Source organism: Dipodomys merriami, unplaced genomic scaffold, assembly GCF_024711535.1.
Source record: "Dipodomys merriami isolate MVZ:Mamm:240054 unplaced genomic scaffold, mDipMer1.0.p SCAF_433, whole genome shotgun sequence".
Lineage (NCBI taxonomy): Eukaryota > Metazoa > Chordata > Mammalia > Rodentia > Heteromyidae > Dipodomys > Dipodomys merriami.
Genome location: NW_027205971.1, coordinates 688,958 through 709,427, shown reverse-complemented (window position 1 = coordinate 709,427; position 20,470 = coordinate 688,958). Strand labels below are relative to the sequence as shown.

The following is a 20,470-nucleotide window of genomic DNA, read 5'->3' as shown; positions in this document are numbered from 1 at the left end:
AGCGCCACTTCGTTTTCTGGTGGTTAATTGAAGATAAGATTCTCAAAGACTTTCCTGCCCAGGCTGGCTTTGAACCACAACCCTCAGATCTCAGCCTGAGTAGCTAAGATTACAGGCATGAGCCACCAGCACCCAGCTCAGGAACTTTCTTCTTGATTCTCAGGAATCAGGTTCCATGAGATTCCGTCTAACCTGGGTTCCTCTCCTCCTTCCCTCTTCCCCTCCCTTCGGCATCCTCTGCTTATCCAAAAACCATTGCTGGCTCTTCCCTGCTCAGCCACTAGGGTGCCAGGGTGTGGGGAGGGGAAGGTGCCCTGGGCCTTGGAGGGGAGAATGAGACCTCAGACTCTCCTCCCTCCTGTGGTCTCCCAGGTCATCAGAACCAGCCTTCAGCCATGGTGGTCCCCCTACCAGCTCATCCCTCGTGGGTCATTATGCAAAAAATAAAAATGAAGAATCTACCTAAAACTCTGTCTCCTTCATTTTAACCTCAACATGGACCAGATGGGAGTGGAAGGAGAAGAATCTGTCCTTTCTCACCTCCACGGTAATAGTCATGGCACTGTGTTTTGATGAGCTGGGGATCATTCGATTCCCCTAGGAGACTATGTACTCTCCGAGGGCACAGATGGGGGGGGCAGCCTCCAGTCCTCAGGACATGTACCTGGGAGGTGGGAGCAAGAAAGGCAAGAAAGGGAGCATTCTACACCCATCCCATTTCTGCCTCCCACCCATCCCGTCTGTCTGAAGTTCCACACAGTCAGACTTAGAAGGACAAGGAGGGGGACAGGGTGGGAACTGGAAGCTTGGGGTACTTCGCATGGAGCTCTCTCAGATGAACCCCAGGGCCTGTTCTGCCTCACACGTTATGGGTGCTAAGTCCCAGGTAGAAATCCGAGACACTCTAACACCTCCTCTGGATGGTAAGGGTATCGCCAGACACCACTGCCACACACACACACACACACACACACACACACACACACACAACCTATCATGGGCTGGAGTTTCAGCCTGGGATTCCAAATGAATTCCTTAGTGCAACCATGGCCTGTGCCAATCCTGCAAAAGACAAGGAGACAAAACTCATGCTTAAAAATACACAGGCGGGCCGGGAAGGTGGCTCAGTGGTAGAGTGCTTGCCTTGCATGCATGAGGCCCTGGGTTCAATTCCTCAGCACCACATAAGCAAAAAGCCAGAAGTGGCACTGTGGCTCAAGTGGTAGCTGAGGGACAGCACCCAGGTCCAGAGTTCAAGCCCCATGACTGACAAAAAAAATACATAGGCTATGAGTACCTAGACATAAATTCCTTCTAGATTCTACATTCTCCTCTCCCTCTCTCCCTCTGTGTGTGTCTTGCTTGTGTGTGTGTGTATGTGAGAGAGAGAGAGAGAGAGAGAGAGAGAGAGAGAGAGAGAGAGAGAGAGAGAGAGAGAGAGAGCGCCAGGACAGGGGTGGTAACAGAGAGGGAGTGACCTTGAAATCTGCGACAAAACCCACTCCGTGTCAAGCTGCCACTGTGCTGAGAAGCTGGGCAGGCAGCGCTGCGGGCTCCTGGGGAGACACACAAGGCAAACAGAGGCGGGCTGAAGGAGAACACCATTAATCAGGCAGAAGGGCCACTGGTGCCGAGGGAGTACAGGCTCAGCAAAGAGGAAGTGTCACCCCCAGCAGCACCGTGAGAGGACCCTCTACCGCACATCACTGCAGAAAGACCCATTTTATGACAAAACTGAATATGGAGAGGAGGGGGACACCATCCCTCCATCTCTGTATTCTTGTGTCTTGGGAAATCGCTATGAACGGAGCATGGAGTTGCTCTGAGGGTCACAGAATCACATGGTGATTCCCCCCCACACACCTCCACCAGGGGGACACAAGTCCCCAGGAGGGGCAGTGGGGAGGCCGCTCCAACACCAAAGACCTCAGCCACCAGCTGCCAGCGTGGTGTGGATCCAGCCGTTCAACATCTGTAAACAAATAGCTCTCTTTATTTTTCTTTTTTTTTTAAGCATGCGTGGATGTCAGAGACTGACTAGAAATCCAGGCAGGGATGAAGCACAAGTTTCAGGGCCAAGATATGTGTGCTAGAAAACAGTGGCGTGGAAACGGCAGGGCCTGGCCAGACTGTGAAGCAGATGGTGTTTGTGCCTGGCAGCTTTGTGTGGAGTTTTCCCACTTCCAATATCCGGTGTTCGCAGGTCATGGCTGTGGTGTCCCCCAGCTTGAAAGTGCTACTGACTCAGTCAACATTGGACAAGTATTAACTGAGCACCTACTATATACCAGGCATATATATATATACTGAGAATGGGGGGAATGCCATGCCATGCAGGGCCAAAGAAGAATGTACCAGAGAGGGTGAAGAGACATGGGCAAGGGTCTTTATTATTCCTTGCCATGGCAAAGGATCTCTAAGCCAGCCACCTCAGTGTCTCTCCTCCATTTGCACCAGTGTTCAATGTTTGGGGATCCCCGTCAGGATTTATATGTGAAAGTTAGGTGTCCACAGTTCACATTTATCATCCTAACTACTGAGAAAGCTAAGATCTAGAGGAACTTGAGTTCCTCCAGACAGGAAACTCTAGAAGACTCCATCTAAATAACCAGCCCCCCTCCAAAAAAAAAAAGCAAAAAACAGGGCTGGAGGTATGGCTCAAGAGATAGAGCATCAGCCCAGTTATCTGGCCAAGTGTAAAGAAGAAAGAGCAGCAAATTTACACATGCAAGATGCACCACCTCACCAAGCTGTCAATGCAGTGTTTATTCATCGCCCACTTTTGTGGAAGGCTCCGCACCAAGTTGAATACACACCTAAGACCAACACAGATCTGATTTGCTCCCTCATGGTGCCTACCTGTTCAGGAAAGAGAGGGAGGAGAGCATCACACACGCCCCTAACTACAGCTACAGTGAGCAGGAAGGAGGGGCACGCTTCCTCTCTCTCTGGGTGGTGGTGTTGCTGTTGTTATTTGGTTTGCTTTAGGTGAGGAAGGCAACTTACGGAAGACATTACTATTTTAACTCACAGACTCTCCCCCTTCCCCCTCCACCTCCAAACAAGAGAATGGAGATCTTTTTGAAAAGATCAGAAAAGCCAGCAGCCACCAGGCCCTTTCAGCGTGCATCTGTAACACTCCGATCACTATGCCGAACACATTAAATGTGTTGTCCTTCAACTTTCGGAAGGCAAACCTACGGGGTGAATATTACTTCCATTCCCTAAGGGAGAGGGAAAAATACCTAAGGGAAAAAATAAGGAGGGACATTCCATCACCTACCCAAGATCATGGAGTCTAGTGAAGGTCAGAGTTGAGATTTTAACCCCGATCTGTCTATGGCCTTTCTCCCAAAGCATTACAACTAAACACTCCTTATTGTAAACTCCCTGTCTGGACTTCCAGCCAGCCATGATGACAACAAAGCCCAAAAGATAAAAGAACTCCAACAAAATAGAAATGTATTTCTCATCCATATATCCAAATCCAGCACTCTACACAGTTCCCATCACCATCCAAAGAAACCCGTGTAGGAAAAGGTAAGAAAGATGGTGGGTAGATGTTACTGTGGGCCAAGGAAGGTGGCCATTTTGTGTGCTTACATTTGATTGGCTGGAACTCAAGTCACATGGTAACATGATGGCAAAGGAGAGGCTGGGAAATGTAGTTCATCTATGCACCCAGGAGGAAAGGAAGCTAGTTTCAGGAGTGACTGGTACTCTTACCATACTAGTTCTCAACAATCCACCCTTCGCTTGTACCTTTTGAGTGCGTGTAAGAATTCCCTTGAGCCACTCACCAGTTTCTCACGCCTGTCATCCTAGAAACTCAGGAGGCTGAGATTTGAGGATTGAGGTTCAAAGCCAGCCCAGGCAGGAAAGAATAACCAGCAAAAATCCTGAAGTAGAGCTATGGCTCAAGTGGAAGAGCACCAGCCTAGAACAAACAAACAAACAAGCAAACACTAAAGGAACAGTATTCAGGCCTGAGTTCAAGCCTTAGGACCAGCACAAGAAAAAAGGGGGGTCGGGGAGTTCCCTTGAGCTTCTCCTCCCTTCTGGAGCATGATCCTGGAGCTTTATTCCTGAGTCTTATAGTTTTATAGTCCCACTGTCCGTGAATTAGAAATGATAGCCCAGCCCCCTCAGCAATCCTGCTGAGGACCAAGGGGAAAAAAAGATAAAAAGAATGAAAAGCTTTCAAAAGGAAGATGTTATTCACATACTTGCCTAGGAGTAGGTCTGCAGAAGAGATGAAAACACCATAAACCAATCTCAAGCACGCGTCATCCAAGGCTCTTAGAGGTTCCTCTTTTGCCAACTTTCCATTTAGGGTACACTAAAAATTTAGGGTACATCAGTAAATCATGTGCTGCTATTGCCCAACAAGGGCCTCCCCACTTGTGAAATTCCAAGCTGCTGACCCCTAGAACCGTGTTTTCCAGGAGACTTTGCTGGGCATACCTCGGCTTATTTTATATCGTCCTTTGCATAAAGAGAGAAGTCTGACCCTGTTCACCAGCACAGGGGATGTACAATGAAATGTGTTCTCTGCTTCTGGTTTGGGAAATAAATTAAACAGCCAAAATGACTCCTTTACAATACTCAAACTGTCGTTCACAGAATACTCTTCCTCTGGATGTTAATAGCTGTTTTTTGAAGAAGAAAGAAGAAGAAGAAGGAGAAGAAGGAGAAGAAGGAGAAGAAGGAGAAGAAGGAGAAGAAGGAGAAGAAGGAGAAGAAGGAGAAGAAGGAGAAGAAGAAGACGACGACGACGACGACGACGACGACGACGACGAAGAAGAAGAAGAAGAAGAAGGAGAAGGAGAAGAAGGAGAAGAAGGAGAAGGAGAAGAAGGAGAAGAAGGAGAAGAAGAAGAAGAAGAAGAAGAAGAAGAAGAAGAAGAAGAAGAAGAAGAAGAAGAAGAAGAAGAAGAAGAAGAAGAAGAAGAAGAAGAAGAAGAAGAAGAAGAAGAAGAAGAAGAAGAAGAAGAAGAAGAAGAAAAGGGGAGGGGGCAAACATGGATGCCGAAGGAAAAATAAAGTGAGACAAACTAAGTTAAAGAAGGAAAATGAGTCGGGCCCTGATAGCTCAAGCCTATCATCCTAGCTACTCAAGAGGGGTGAGATCTGAGGATCAAGGTTCAAAGCCAATCCAGACAGGAAAGTAACCAGTCAAAAGCCAGAAGTGGAGATGTGGTTCAAGTGATAGAGTACTGGCCTTGAGCAAAATAAAAAATGTAAAGAACACCGAGGCCCTGAATTCAAGCCCCAGTCTGGCACCATAGGAGAAAGTAAAGAGTGAGAGAGGGGGGGAGGGGAGGGAGGGAAGGAAAGAAAAAGAAAAGAAAAGAAAAAGAAAGAAAGAAAGAAAGAGATAGAGAGGGAGGGAGAGAGGGAGGGAGAGAGGGAGGGAGGGAGGGAAAGAGAGAAAGAGAGAGAAAGAGAAAAGGGGAGAGGGAGGGAGAGGAAGAGGGACAGAGAGGGAGGGAGGGAAGGAATGAAGAAAGGAAGGTAAGGAGGGAGGTGAGGGAGGCAGGGGGAGGAAGGGAGGATACATACCTACATACAAGAAGAGGTTTCTAAATGCCAGTGGCAGGGCTTGCTTCATGTGTCTGTATGTCCTTCTGCATTTGAAAGCCCAAGTCTCTTCTCAACCCCCAGCAAATAGATGCCACGCACCCTTTGCCGCATCCCTGCATGTGGCTTTGGTTCTGGGCACGTGTGACAGATGAGCAGGGTGAGTGCTAAGAAGTAAGTCTAACAAGTTACACAGGACTCCAGATCCTCACCCACAGTGAGGCCAAAGAGGGCCTCCCTTGGAGGAGAGAAACACAGAGGCGTGATGCCACAAGAGCAGATGCGCTGAAACACGCCCCAGGATATGGAAACAAGCGACTTTTTGTTCTTCAGTTGTTGATGCCTCTGTCTTCTTTACCTTATGTATGGTGTAGTCACATGGACGTCTTCAGGAGGGCGGGGGAGGGAAAGGGGGGATGCAGCAGTGGAGCACACTGGACACAGGTGAAAGTAAACTGTACAGCTCTTGGGTGGAGAGTGGAGGGAGGGGATGGGAGCGAAGGAGGGAACAGAAGACACTGTACGAAAGGAAATGGACTCATTGCCTGACTCATGTAATTGGAACCCCTCTGTACATCACCTCTGTAATAACAATAAAGTCATTTACAAAAGGAAATGTCTGTCCTAGACATCAAATGAAGAAGAGGAAGAGGAGGAAGAAGAAGAGGGAGGAAGAAGGGGAGGAGGAGGGAGAGGAGGAGGAGGGAGGTGATGGTGGAAGAGGGGGAGGAGGGAGGTGATGGTGGAAGAGGAGGAGGAGGAGGGAGGTAGTGGTGGAGAAGGAGGAGGAGAACAAGGAGGAGGAAGGAGCCGCCACTCAAGGGCTCATGGGAAGTCATGATCTGGTCCCGGGCTGGATCTCTTCATCTGGGCTTAGCTACTTCCCATCCTCTCTCTCTTCCTCCTCCTCCTCCTCCTCCTCCTCCTCCTCCTCCTCCTCCTCCTCCTCCTCCTCCTCCTCCTCCTCCTCCTCCTCCTCCTCCTCCTCCTCCTCCTCCTCCTCCTCCTCCTCCTCCTCCTCCTCCTCCTCCTCCTCCTCCTCCTCCTCCTCCTCCTCCTCCTCCTCCTCCTCCTCCTCCTCCTCCTCCTCCTCCTCCTCCTCCTCCTCATTTGCTGCAGTGAGATTTAAATGAGGAGAGGAATGCCACTTTGATTCATCAATTTTCTGAGAACGAGCTTTCAACTCATCAACACTCAGCAAACTGGCCTGGCTCCCAACATCAGACCCGAATCAACCATCAGAAAAGTGCCATGCATCCATTCCTGAAGTGTCACTTAACTTAAAACAAGCCCTGTCCTCAGTCCCCCCACCTTTTGATGCGGGGGCTTCTCGTCTGGTGGTGGGAGATCTCTGATGGAGCCCACTTGTGTCTTTCTTGCGCTAATCGAAATGATCGGACACTACTTCTGAAGGCCAGCCCTGGTTCCTGTAGCGTGGAGCTTCCGGAAGGCGCCTGTGAAGAATCTGAATGCAACGTTCTTCTCCACTTGTGCTTTTCCTTTTCTGTTTTTTTTTTCTTTTTGCCAATATCTCCGCTTTCAGCCTATACATTTCAGAGCACTTCTTGGCCATTCATCTTTCCAAGCTCCTCACTTTGAACTCGTGTCTCATCTGGGATTTAAAAAAAAAATTAAGTAAACTATGTACTTAAGACTAAATGGAAGAGTCCTGTTCTCCCCCACAGATGCCTGCCTGGCCTCCTGTCACTCCCTCAGATCTTCCCGCAAGTGCTACCTGCTCGATTAGGTTTGCTCTGGGATTGAGACCCCTGATGGCCCAGTTCTGCTCACTAACAATCTAACATGCTGAATAGTTTCTCCTGTTTACTGTCATTTCATCTCATTAGAAATCACAGTGCCAACCCTCCCTACAGATAGAGCATCAGCTTTGAGTGAAAAAGCTAAGGGACAGGGCCTCCTGAGTTCAAACTCCAATACTGGCAATAAAAACACTGTGTAAGCTTGGCGCTGGTGGCTCACGACTGTAATCCTAGCTACTTAGGAGGCTGAGATCTGAGGATCGTGATTCAAAGCCAGCCCAGGCAGGAAAATCCGTGAGACTCATCTCCAATTAACCACCAGAAAACTAGAAAGTGGTGCTGTGGCTCAAGTGGTAGAGCACTCACCTTGTGTTGAATTGCTCAGGGATAGCATCCAAGCCCAGAGTTCAAGCCCTATGACTGACCCCCCCTCCCAAAAAAATCCCACTATGTAATAATATTATATATATATATATATATATATATATATATATATATATATATATATACAAATTAAGCATTCCTAACCTCAAAGCCAGTGATTTGAAATCTTCCAAAAATCCGAAATGATGTAATGCTACTAACTCAAAGATTTCAGACCATGAAACCTTTTTTATTTTTTCTAGGCACAGAATTATTTACATCACATAAAAATGGCTTATACATAATATGAATGTGACACACCTGACACAAGTGTTGAGACAAGCCACTTCATTACATGTATGCAAATATTCCGAAATACCCAGGGAGGGAAGAAACAACATCAGGAGTCTGGAGCCCTTCTTGTCTGGTCTCAGGTACTTCAGGTGGGGAACACTCAATATGGGAATATACATGAACATATTCATACGTATCAACGAGTCACAGGCCTTCTGTGTGCCCCTAACACCAGCCATTGCCAGACAGGCTGAAGCACCAGCCCTCGGCCTCCCCTCCCCGGCCTCTTCACAGTCCTCCGCACACAAGAAAAATGACCTGGACCCCTTCCCAGGCATGCCAAGAGCCCAGGCTCCAGCCCAGCCACATTGGAGGCTGTTGTTACTGTGTCAGCTGAGGCCTTTGTCCGCGACACGGTGCCTGACTCCCATTATTCACTCTGTCCTCTCCTGGGCAGCCGAGTCCACGGAGTGATTTCTCACAGGACCAGGAATAGATTGCCACACCAAGCTCTGCACAGAAGGAGGAGGCCTGGAACCTCCCTTACTAAATCAAGGCCTGTCCACCACCACCCAATCAACGCCTGTCCCAGGAGCTCTGCATGCCCTGCCGTTCATTCATTCATTCATTCAGCAAACCCTGGGGTAGGCTTGTGGTGATGAACCAAGGAAGAGGCCTCTATCTTCTCCCACAGGGGTTCATATACCTGTGGGAAGGTAGACACACAACAACTTCCTTACGCAGATGTTCAAACTAGATGTGGAATGGTATCGAGGCAAGAAGCAAGGGCATCAGCTAGCCCAGGCGGGCAGGCAAAAGGATTCTGGAAGGATGACCTTATGGTAGACTAGGAGCCACGTCACAAAGCCAGACTGGAAACTGTGCCAAGCAGAGCACGCAGCACAGGCAGAAGCCCTGGGGTAAAAAGGAGTTTGGTGTTTGTGAAGGTCTTTAAAGGGCATTGTGGTTAGAAAGCAAAAAAAGGGTGTGGAATGAGAAGAGAGGGAGAAGGCAGGAGGTTAGCAGGGACCAGATGGATAGAGTGGTCTGCCATTATTAAGAACATTGTTTTTCTCCAAAAGGGCCTGAGAACAGTCATCCAAGCATCATAGGGGGAAGCATCTATGGATGGATATCTTTCTTCTCTCCTCTCCTCCCATCCATCCCTATGTCTCTCTCCCTTCCCTCCTCTCCTCCATCCTCCCTTCCTCCTCTTCTTCCTCCTCTTCCCTCTTCTCCTTGTTTCTCTCCCCCTTCCTCTTCTCCTTTTCTTTTGAAAAAATTATTATTAAACAGTTGTACAAAGAGGTTACAATCCCGTAAGCCAATAAAAACAATGTATTCTGGTCAACGTACCCCTTTCTATCATTCTCTGTGATTATTCCCCCCCCATCCCCCTATCTTCTGGTTATGTGGTTCCATTCTTCTATGATGTATATTGAATATAATGGGTGTCTTGCTTCCTCCATCCGTGCATTCATTTATTTTGAATGATCTCCTGATTGGAGGGTGTGCCTTCTTGGTTGTTAGTCAGGAGAGGACCAGCCAACAGGGCCCTGCTATAATCGCTGCCATTTAAAATAATCAGGAATTACAGAGCTACAAGGACAGACACTGCACTCCGGGAATCTCTGGTCCACGAGCTGCCAGCGCTGAGGTGCTGATGGTTGGGGAGGAGAATGTCTGACTTCATTGTTCATGGTATCAAGTGATGACATGGTTCTTGTTCATCGGTACAGAATGATGAAGAGAAGAAAGCCCTCCACATGAGATCCACAAACCTGGACCTGTCATGCATGGCCCTCGGCAGGTCATCTCCTGCTCTGGGTTTTCCCAGCCTTGCACCCTCCTACCGCCAAGGCCGTACGGGCCTCATAATCTGTGTCCTGGGCCTTCCTTGTAGAGCATGAATGGGCCTTAGGGAGACCCAGGACATCTAAAGTGAACTGCATGGGTGTCCAGACACTTCTGCATTGGACAAGAAGGCTGCAGCTGTAATCAGATCCTCCAGGAACTCCATGAGGGGAAAAAACACATGCCTGTCACCCTAGCTACTCAGGAGGCTGAGATCTGAGGATCGCAGTCCAAAGCCAGCCCAGGCAGGAAAGTCTGTGAGACTCTTATCTTCAAGTAACCACCAAAAAGCCTGAAAGTGAAGCTGTGGCTCAAAGAGGTACAGCAACAGCCTTGAACGAAAAGGCAAAGGGACAGAGTACAGGTCTGCAAGCGCACGCGTGCGTGCGCACACACACACACACACACACACACACACACACACACACACACACACACACCACCGCGAGCAGAGCTGGACACACTGGGGCCATGGGGAATGGGACAGATATGGGTGGGACCCAGGCCACAGGAAACCCAACAAGCCATGCTAAGGAACTGGCCTCCATCGTCAGAAGTGAAGACAGGGCCCTTCCATTTCTCCTTCCCAGGGGTTTCTACACAAGACAAGGCATCACACTCCAGCAAATCCAGGGACCCACCAGGGGAGAGCCACAAAGCCACTAAGGCACTTACTTAGTAAGTGGGACAAATGGGATGAAAGGTGTCCCTGTGTGTAGGTGTTTATGTCTGCATGTGTATCTTCTTGTGTGTGTGTGTGCATGTGTCCGTGTGCCTCTGTATGTCTGCACAGGTGTGTGAGCCTGTGTGTGTGACCGCATTTTTGTGTTAGTGTCTTTATGTCTCGTGTCTATGTGTATGCACATGCATGTCGGCATCTGTGTGTATGCATCTGCATATGGGTGCGTGTGTGCATGTATCTGGGCATGAGTGTATCTGTGTGTGCATCTGTGCTTATGTTTGTGCACAATGGTATGTCTATCTGTACATTGCATGTTTGTGCATTTGTGCTTGTGATTGTGCATGCGTGTATGTTTGCATGTGTGCACGCCTGTGTGTGTGTGTGTGTGTGTGTGCTTATGCATTGGTCCCCAGAGCCGCTGGGGATTGGGCCAGCCCGCTGCTGCTGACATTGGAGCTGTCCGCACAATGTGGTTTGGAAGAGCTGACACAGAAGCTTCAAGGCAGAGAAGGAAGACTTGAGGGACTGGGGTCTGGTTTAGCAGGGACCGGTGGCCTGCCTCCTGTGGGGCCCTCACCTGCCTTTACTCCCACAAATCAATGGCTGATGGTTGACACACAGGCACCACGTAAAACCCTCTGCGGCTGATTCCTGGATCCCCCACTCCTGCCTAAAAAACCTCCATCATCACCAAACATTTGGGGGGTAGGGAGAGTTCTAGGGATCAAACTCGGGGCCCTGTGCATGCTAGACAGGTCCTGTACTGCCGAGTACTACCTACACCTCCAGCCCACCACCCAAAATGTAATGCTCTCAGAGTTCTTGGTCTATTTCTTTAGGACAGGCAGGAGAAGCTATGGAGAAAATGAAGGGGTCTCCCCAATAAAAGGCCTAGAGGCCTTGGGCCTAGTTTGAAAAGCTGCCAAGTGGAAGTGCGGGGGGAGGGGGGGAGGGGAGGGAAAGGGGGGGGGAAGGCTAAGGGAGGGGCTGGCAGCCATCACAGTGGCCTCCGCTCCCTCAGCTGCCATCCAGGAATAAGGACACATGGATGGCCCCCGCCTTCCCGGGCTGCCGTTCAAGTTCACGGAATTCACCTGTGCACAGGCCTATGTGAATGACGGGCACACACACACAACTCTAGATAAACACCACCTTCTATTCTGAACGTTACTCAGGAGAAATGGTTCCTCCCCGGTCCTACAAAAACTGCACCTTTGTAGAAGACAAGGTGAGAAAGAAAAGGGGGAGAGGGGGAGAGAAGAAGAAGGCAAGAAAATAAGACGTTACATATCTACCCACTAATGGTGTGAGGCGGGAGAAGAGAGAATCAATTTTTATGACACATTAATATAAATATTTTATCATATTAGAACTAGCTTGAGGTATTACAGATCTTTTCTCAGCTGTAAGGCACTTTTTCTCCCCCAGCAGTACTGGGAATTGTACTCAGGGCCTCACATTTGTTATGCAGGCACTCTACCACCCGAGACACATCCCCAACCCCTTTTAGCCTTGGTTTTGTTGGTGGTGGTAGTGATGGTTGTGGGGCTTGAACTCTGGGCCTGGGTGCTCTTCAGCTAAAGTCAAGTGTTCTACCACTTGAGCCACAGCGCCACTTCATTTTCCGGTGGTTAACTGGAAATAAGAGTCTCTCAGACTTCCCTGCCCAGGCTGGCTTTGAAATGTGATCCTCAGATCTCAGCCCCCTGAGTAGCTAGAATGATAAGCATGAGCCCTAGGCACCAGGCTAGCCTTGATTATTTTTGAGATAGAGCCTCACTTTTTGCCCAGGCTGCCCCGAACTGTGATCCTCCTATTTGTGCTTCTCTGTGTTATTGGGAATAACAGGAACCTGCCACCACACTTGGCCATGTGCTTCCCCAATAGCTGGGATTACAGGTGTGAGCCACCAGATCCAGCTATGGATTGAGATGCCCTCTCAAGAACTTTTATGCCCAAGCTGGCCTCGAACTACAAGCCACTTATCTCCACCTCCCCAGCAGCTAAGGTTACAGCCGTGAGTCACCATACCTAGACTTCTTCTTTTCTAAATTAGTTGTGTCATGTTTCACTCACAAGAGAAAAAAGGGGAGAAGGGAGTAAGTCACTCATGAGTGGGTGGATGAAGAGAAGGAGGGGATTCGTGCAGAAGCCTGCCCTTCCTCTGTAGAGGCCAGTGCACCCCTTCCTCATCTGGGCAGTGTTTCCTGGCTATTTGCCGCTATAAGTGCTTCTGTTAGCTGCTAACGGAAGCTCCATCGTACAGCTAGGACAAGTCTGAAGCTGGAGAAGTGAGACAACTTCCCACTGCCCCTCCACATGCACCATGTCTCCCCCAGCTACAGGCGGTAGAGTCCCCCACGTCCCTGCCTGCATCCCACACGCTGCAGAGGCTGAGAGGACAAAGCCGCTGTGATCTCACAGGAAGCCCCAGATCACAACCGTCCTGAAGCTCCAATCCAGCTTTCGTTGATTTCTCTGCTGCTATCACAAAATGCCCGAAGCTAGGTCATTTACAGAGAAAAGAGGTTGATGGGGCTCACCATCCTGGAGGTTGCCTTCCTCCTCTGCTAAAGCCATCGGATGCCAGCTTTTTCCCTCCGTGCCCCCATCCACTCCTCTCTCCTCCCCCAGGCCCACATTTGAATTCCATCAGCACAGGAGCTGGGGGTGGAGGTGGAGTGGAAAGGCTAAATCTCCAGCACGGGGAGATGGCTCCCCACGCTGCTGTGTGACCCTGGCGTCCCCCACACAGTGTCCCTTAGGGACCAGGTGCTCCATGGGTGGTGGTAACCACACACTCGTGCGAGTCTCCCATCAACACAAGTCCCGCAAAACAAAACGTCTTACCTGTTCCAGGAGGAAAGCATGGGTGGATCTCCTCCCTCCCTGCTGGTCTGAGTATCCCAGAAGGAGATTGAGACCATGGGCAGAGAGCTGAGGGCTGGGCTGGTGGAAAGCAGGCAGGGACAGCGCTGGGGGACGGGCAGTTATGAACTTCAAAGAGAACAGAAGACTTGGCAAGAGGAAGTCACTGAGCCGACTCCAGGTCCCCACCACCTGCACCACTGCCAGTCCCAGAATGCAAAGCTGAGTCTTGTCTGGTAGAAATGACAGAGGATCGGGGGGGGGGGGGCTGGAGAGCTGGAGAGGGAGGGTAGCTGCAGGGGGAGGACAGAGAACTCACCAAGAGGAAGTGTAGAAGAATTATGATATTCCCAAGAAAAGTCAGGCAACCCAGAGAGACACAGGTAAATAAATAATCCACAAACACACAGCCATGGTTACCTCTCAGAAGAGGACAGAAGCCAGGTACCCACGCCAGTCGCTCACACCTGTCATCCCAGCTACTCAGGAGGCTGAGATCTGAGGATCCTGGTTCAAAGCCTGCCCAGACAGGAAAGTCCACGAGACTCCTTATCTCCAATTAATCACCAGAAAACTGGAAGTGGTGCTGTGGCTCAAGTGGTAGAGCACTCGCCTTGAGCTGAAGAGCTCAGGGACAGCGCCCAGGTCCAGAGTTCAAGCCCCATGACCAATAAAAAAAAAAAAAAAAGAAGAAGAAAAGAAAAGAAAACATGAATGATGACAACATGAGCTTGGATGATGCTGGCAGCCTGGGAAACAGCGAAGAGGATAACGATCCTGCAGGCCGAGCCCTGGCCTCCACGCGCTCTGTGGAAGGGAAGCTGGTCTCAGGGAGTCATGACAGTGAGCCACGAGTTTCCGAGTTCCCTCATGGAGACAGCTGTCACCGCAAAGCGGGGCTGACCCTGCAGACCCACAAACCACCACTCCCTGAGCCAGGGGGCTGGGCCACGGAGAAGAGCTCCACCATCCAGGAGAGCCCTGCAAGGCACCTCAGCAGACACGAAAGAACTGGAGGACCCCGAGAACTGAGGCTTTCTACCTGCACCAGGTACTGAATCGCATCAAAGCAAGAGCACAGGGTTCACTTCTGCCAGCCCATCTGTATTCAGGAGGCAGGGATCAGGAGGATCACGGTTTGAGGTCCAGTGGGTCAAACAAAACATAAACAATAAAAGTTAGGGGGACGTCATCTCAACAATAAGCCAAGTGTCAGGGAAACGTATATTCACATACAGCAGTAGTCCAGTAACGGTCAGCTCCCTTCTGCCTGCCTTCCATCACTGATCCACTTCCAGGAGGACTTAGGTGGCTGAACTCTGATCTCGTGCACCTCATGCAATGTTTTCAGATTTCATCCACAGCAAGGTGGTTGGCCCCGCATCTTCCCCGCTCCCCCTCTTCTGGGCAGAAGGCCACGGTGAACGCAGCATGTTTTCATCCTCTGCACGTTGGATCTCAGCCCTGGTGTTATCTCTGCATTTTGGCTCCATGACTGATATCACCGTAAAGGCTTTTATACAGACATATGTTTCCAATTCTCCTGGGGAGGTGTCTAGCAGTTGCCGGGCTTGCTTATCACGCGGAGTTTTTATTTCTCCTTATTTTAGAAGCCCCTTTAGATTTATTTAGACATCAATTCTTATCATATAGCCTATCACTCGGCACCAACATTGAAAAAAAAGATAGGAGTAAAGAATACACGGGCGAAGGTATTCCAAAAGCATCTGCAATGCGAGAGTGGACACAATCTCTGAGTTACTCTTTTCAGCCTTGGCATGGTCATTTTCAAAAAATGTCTTTATTGTTTCTGTAAAACAGATGTACAGAGAAGTTATAGTTACATAAGTCAGGTGAAGAGTGCATTTCTTTTTTTTCTCTTCTGTCCTGGGGATTGAGCTTTTCCACTTGTCCCTGAGCTTTTCCACTCAAGGCTAGCACTCTACCACTTTGAGCCACAGCACCACTTCGGGTTTTTCTGGTGGTTCATTGGAGATAAGAGTCTCAAGAACTTTCCTGCCCAGGGTTGGCTTTGAACCACGATCCTCAGATCTCAGCCTCCTGAGTAGCTAGGATGACAGGCCTGAGCCACCAGCGCCCAGCAAAAGTACATTTCCTTTTGGACAGTGTCACCCTCTTCCCTCACTCTCTCCCAATTTCCCCTTCCCATCCCCATCCATAAGTTGTATATTACCATTTTCAACATAATGTCCAGTGAGTGCCACAGCTGAGTTTGTTCACAGTTTGTCCCTCCATTCCTGTGCCTTCCTTTGCCCCCCCCCAAAGACAGATAAACAAACAAGACAAAAGGAAAAGAAAATAAAAATGGCAACAAAGGAAAAGAAAAACCTCTTGTGTTGACATCGTCATTTTTAAAACCATAGTCATGGCTGTTGATGTACTGCAGGACATTGTCCTCCATGGCTTCAGGGGCCCCAGGGACAGAAGAAATCTCAAATGAGCCAGGCACCGGTGGCTCACGCCTGTAATCCTAGCTACTCAGGAGGCTGAGATCCAAGGATCTCAGTTGAAAGTCAGCACCAGGCAGGAAACACCGTGAGACTCCTATCTCCAATAAACAATTCAAGAAGAGCTGGAAGTAGAGCTGTGGCTGAGTGGTCGAGTGCTCACCTTGAGCCACAGAAGCTCAAGGACAGAGGAGGGCCAGAGTTCAAGCCTCAGGGCTGGAAAAAAAAAAAAAAAAGGAAGTCTCAGATGTAGAACCACCATCCTTCATCTGCCAAGATAAAGTGATTTTATACCTCGATCGATTATGAGACACACCCTAATTTCAAACTCGTTTATATGTGGAACCAAAAAACAAAAAAAAAAAGACATGCATCTTTAAACTTGTGAGCTAGAATTACTTCCTGCTTGTCTCTCACTTAATAACTTTGTTCACCTTCATATCCATTCAGGAGCTTAGTTCACAAAAATGTATGTAACAGCGGGGGGGGGGGGGGCGGGTGGGTGGCATGGTGGCGCAGGACTGTAATCCCAGCCATTTGGGAGGCAGAGATAGGAGAATCGCAATCTGAGACTGGCTTGGACAGAAAAAAAAAAAAAAAGGCACGAGACCGTATCTGAGAAAAATAAACTGAAGCAAAAAAGGGCTGGAGATGCAGCTTACGTGCATTTGCCCAGCAAACACCAGGTCCTGAGTTCAACCCTCAGTTCTTTGCCCCAGACCAAAAAAAAAGCTATTTGACAGCTAGACCACACATAATATACTGTTTGTTCTTTTCATTTAGAGGCAGGGTCTGGGGCTGGTACTAGAGGTGTGCATTACCCCACTATGTACTACCATGAAATGCGGTCTTAACTAGAAATACATTGACCAAATGAACAACTGTTGATGTGCAAGGCAATGGAATTTGCTTGCCCCCTCGCAAGGGAAACGCCTTATGTCATCTTACCCATGAGGCGTGCATCTGGCTCAGAGTAGGTGACGTTTAAACATTTGTGGGACCAGAGAATTAAAAAAAAAAAAGTGAGAGCTGAAAGAGTTGTGGGAGCCGCTAAGTCTCACGGCACGTGGTTCTTGGAGCCGGAGACGGGGCTGGGCCTTTCCTCTCCCACCCAGGCCATCCTGTAAGGTCAGCGGGGAAATCGAGGCACGAGAAGAGAGGGAGTGAACGGATGGAAGAACACAGCTGTGAACGAAGGTCAGCCTCCATTCCCAGTGGATGAACCTGGCTGGGGCACTTCTGAACTTCATTCCCATAACAACAAAATGGGGTAACAGGTGCTTGGCTGGTGACTGCCTTGCAGATACCCCAAAATGCCCACGGGGGAGTCTGGGCAGCTCCATCCTCCCAGGTGAATTGCAGAAGCCTCCCCTCCCCCGCCCCGCCACCATGCCAGCCTGGCACGCAGGCAGACAGAAGGGGCTCTGCCCATCCCATCCCTGATGAATAAATCATTGCAGGCGGTGGTCGGGCCCCGCCCCCCCCCCACCCTGCACCCACAAGGATCTGAATTATATATAACAAGCCGGCAAAAGCAATTTATCCCCAGCACGCGCAAGCCATCAAAAGGAGGTTTTTCAGGCACCCAAGACAATTTTCAGATATTACAGTTTTTATCAAAGCAATAAGGCCCCACCGAAGATTCTCCCCCCACGCCACCCCCCACTCTCGCCCGCCCGGCTGGATCCCAGGTTTGCCTTCATCAGGTTTATTTATCATCAAAGGAGAGCAATCAATCAGTCTCCCCCTTAGTTCCGCCGCTCCTCCATGTCCCCGCCCCCGTGCACCCCAGTAACGCAGCTGCTCCTCCAGGAAGTTGGGTGAGCCGCCAGAGCAGCCACAAATCCTACAGGACCAATACTGAAGGCCGGGGTGGAAATGAGCCTCTCCTGACAGGTGGGGAAACTGAGGCACAGAATAACTTGTCCAGCTGTCCAAGGTCACACACACGGAGGAAGAAACAGGAATGGCAGCCTGCTTAGGCGAGGAAGGCATCTAATGAACACCTACCCACCAAGAGCCAGCACTCAGGAGACCACCCTCTGTCTGCGATTGTCTGCCTCTTCTCCATCCATGCTTTCTGTTTGCCTGTTTTTGTTTGATCCCCCTATCTGCAATGCCTGACTAGAGGAGGCTACAGGCCTGTGCCACCATGCCTGGCCTTCATTGAGTCTCTGACAGCCGGTGTCGATCCTGAGCACCTGCTGAGGATGTTCTACCCAGATGAACAACGCACCCTAGCCACCGGGCGCCAGCATCCCCCATACATCCCACAGAGTTGCAGTGTGGGAAGGAAGGAAGGGAGGAAGGAAGGAAGGAAAGAAGGGAGGGAGGGAGGGAGGGAGGAAGGAAGGAAGGAAGGAAGGAAGGAAGGAAGGAAGGAAGGGACGGAGGGACGGACGGAGGGAGGGAGGGAGGGAGGGAGAGAAAGCAAAGCCTTTTTCTAAACTTAACTTTGCCACTGGAACAAGAAATAGGCCCAAGTGAGACTTTCTGTCCATGCAGAGATTTTCCTTCCAGTTCTCTCCATGGTGTGTGGGGGGTGGAGTAACCAGTTTTCTTTAAATATCCTAACGCATGCAATGGCATGACAAACCTGTCTTCCAGCCGGAAGCCACCTTGAAGGTGACTCTGCATTGCTCTCTGCTTTGATCCATAATGTATTGACTTCACGATTTGACTGTCTTCGTTCCCTGTGTTTTCTACGAGGTTGAGGAAACACCACCTAGATCTGGGGGCGACCTTCATGAAGATGACAACCCTGCCCCCATGTGCATGAGAGAATCAGAGAGGGTCAGGGGAGATGACAGGGCTGCCGGAGCATCTTTGGGTGGCTAACGGGGGTGATGATCGTTATCATCACCAAATACAGGTGTTGGGTATGTTGTGGCTCTTTTGGTAACAAGCAACATCAAATGCAGCTCAAATCAGCTGGAGCAAAGACAGAAATGTTACCAGGAAGTCTGAGGCAGCTGGTTGCAGGCACGGTGGGATCCAGCGGCGCAAGGATCTCTTTTCCCACCCCTTCCCACTTCTGACCTCAGGGTTGCCTTGCTTCTTACCAGGATAGCTGCCAAGACCCTCAGCTGCACAACCTGCTAGATTTGTCTTCCCTAGCAGCGCAAACAATACTCTTTCACCTAGTGGGTTGTGGCCCAAGATAGGTGATGTACCTATTCTGTCACTCATCGTTAACAGCCAAGGGCATATGCCCGGGCCGATTGGCCAGGCAACACAATCACCCTAGATCTAAGCACAGCTTCCATCCTGCTCCCATTGCAGAGACGGCGAGTATCTGGGGTACTGCCACCAGGAGAAGGGCGATTGACACAGAGAGAGAGAGAGAGAGAGCACTGAGTGAGGGCTGAGGGCCTGGGCCAATGTCCTGAACTCACAAGGTTACTCTGTTTTGTCCCTGAGCTTGGTCTGGACCAATCATGACCTCAGGGACACCCCGCCCCCCCCCTCGCTTCCCAAGCTGTCATTGTGGTATCGAGCTAAGTCTGACTACCCCTCAGAGATGCGTTCCACCATTTTCTTTTTCACTTCTATCCGGGCATGCTGGTTGTACACAGAGGTTTCCTTGTGCAATGTCTGCACTTGCATATAACGCCTTCCACTCAGACATCACCCCGCTAGTAACTCTTGCACACCTTTATTTCCCTTCCCCCTGCCTTCCTCAGGAAGTTTTAGCAAGTTTCATTGCTCTGTTCCTCCCCTCCACCTTTCCTTTCTGCATTCGTGCTGGTCCCCACCTCCAGTGCCCATTTTTCATTCCTGTCTTCCTTTTTTACTTTTTTTTTAAGGCCTAGATTCCACACCTAAGAGAGAACATGCAGTATTTGTCTCTCTCAGGCCAGGTTATAGCACTTACTACTCCGATCTCCAGACCTCTCCCTTTTCCTGCACACAGCATCGAATCCCATTCTTCTTTATGGCTGAGTAATACTCCACCATGCATAGATTATCTCTTTCCATACATCCCAATGGGCATGTGGGCTGATTCCACTGTTGGGCTGCTGTGAATCGTGCATGATAAACACAGGTGTGCTAGGGGTCCTGATTACAATCTCAGAGACTCCGGAGAGTGAATCTAGTGGGCCCCAGCTCATGTCCACTCTGCCAGATCTCATCTCTGCACTAGCTGCCCTTGGTCACACAGACACCCAGGATCTGGGAATCTGTGGTTGGGAGAGAAGTAACATGTGGTACAAAACATGAATTTCTGGGCTCAGCAGGAGAGAAGGAAATGGCGCAGAGGTGAAGAACTGGGGAAATGGAGCCACGTGATAATAAGCACAGGAGCCCACGGCGTGATCCCAGGAGGAAGGAAGGACTCTCTCCCTCTCTCTCCCTCATTTCCACCCCTGAGAAGAAAATCAATCTCCGTAGGAGACATTGAAAGCGTCTCTTCATACCAAGCCCACATATTCATGGAAAATTGTGGGAGAGAGTGGGATTTGATTTGGAGTGCTATGTTGGGGAGGGGGGGGAATGGAAGGACTGCTTATCAGAAATAACAAAATGTAGGTTACCATTTCCACCATGCGTGAACGCTGATAAAGAACAGAAAACGAATTAAGTAGCAAGGTTTTTTTGGG

At 49.7% G+C, this 20,470-nt stretch overlaps 1 long non-coding RNA gene across 1 annotated transcript in view; it reads right to left on the bottom strand.

Moving 5' to 3' along the window:
- The window catches only part of LOC138807787 (uncharacterized), a 103,130-nt gene that overhangs the window by 18,657 nt on the left and 64,003 nt on the right, over positions 1-20,470 (bottom strand). Inside the window, exon 3 of the long non-coding RNA XR_011366280.1 lies at positions 6,892-7,192. This is a non-coding gene — a long non-coding RNA (uncharacterized lncRNA). The remainder of the gene's footprint in view (positions 1-6,891; positions 7,193-20,470) is intronic.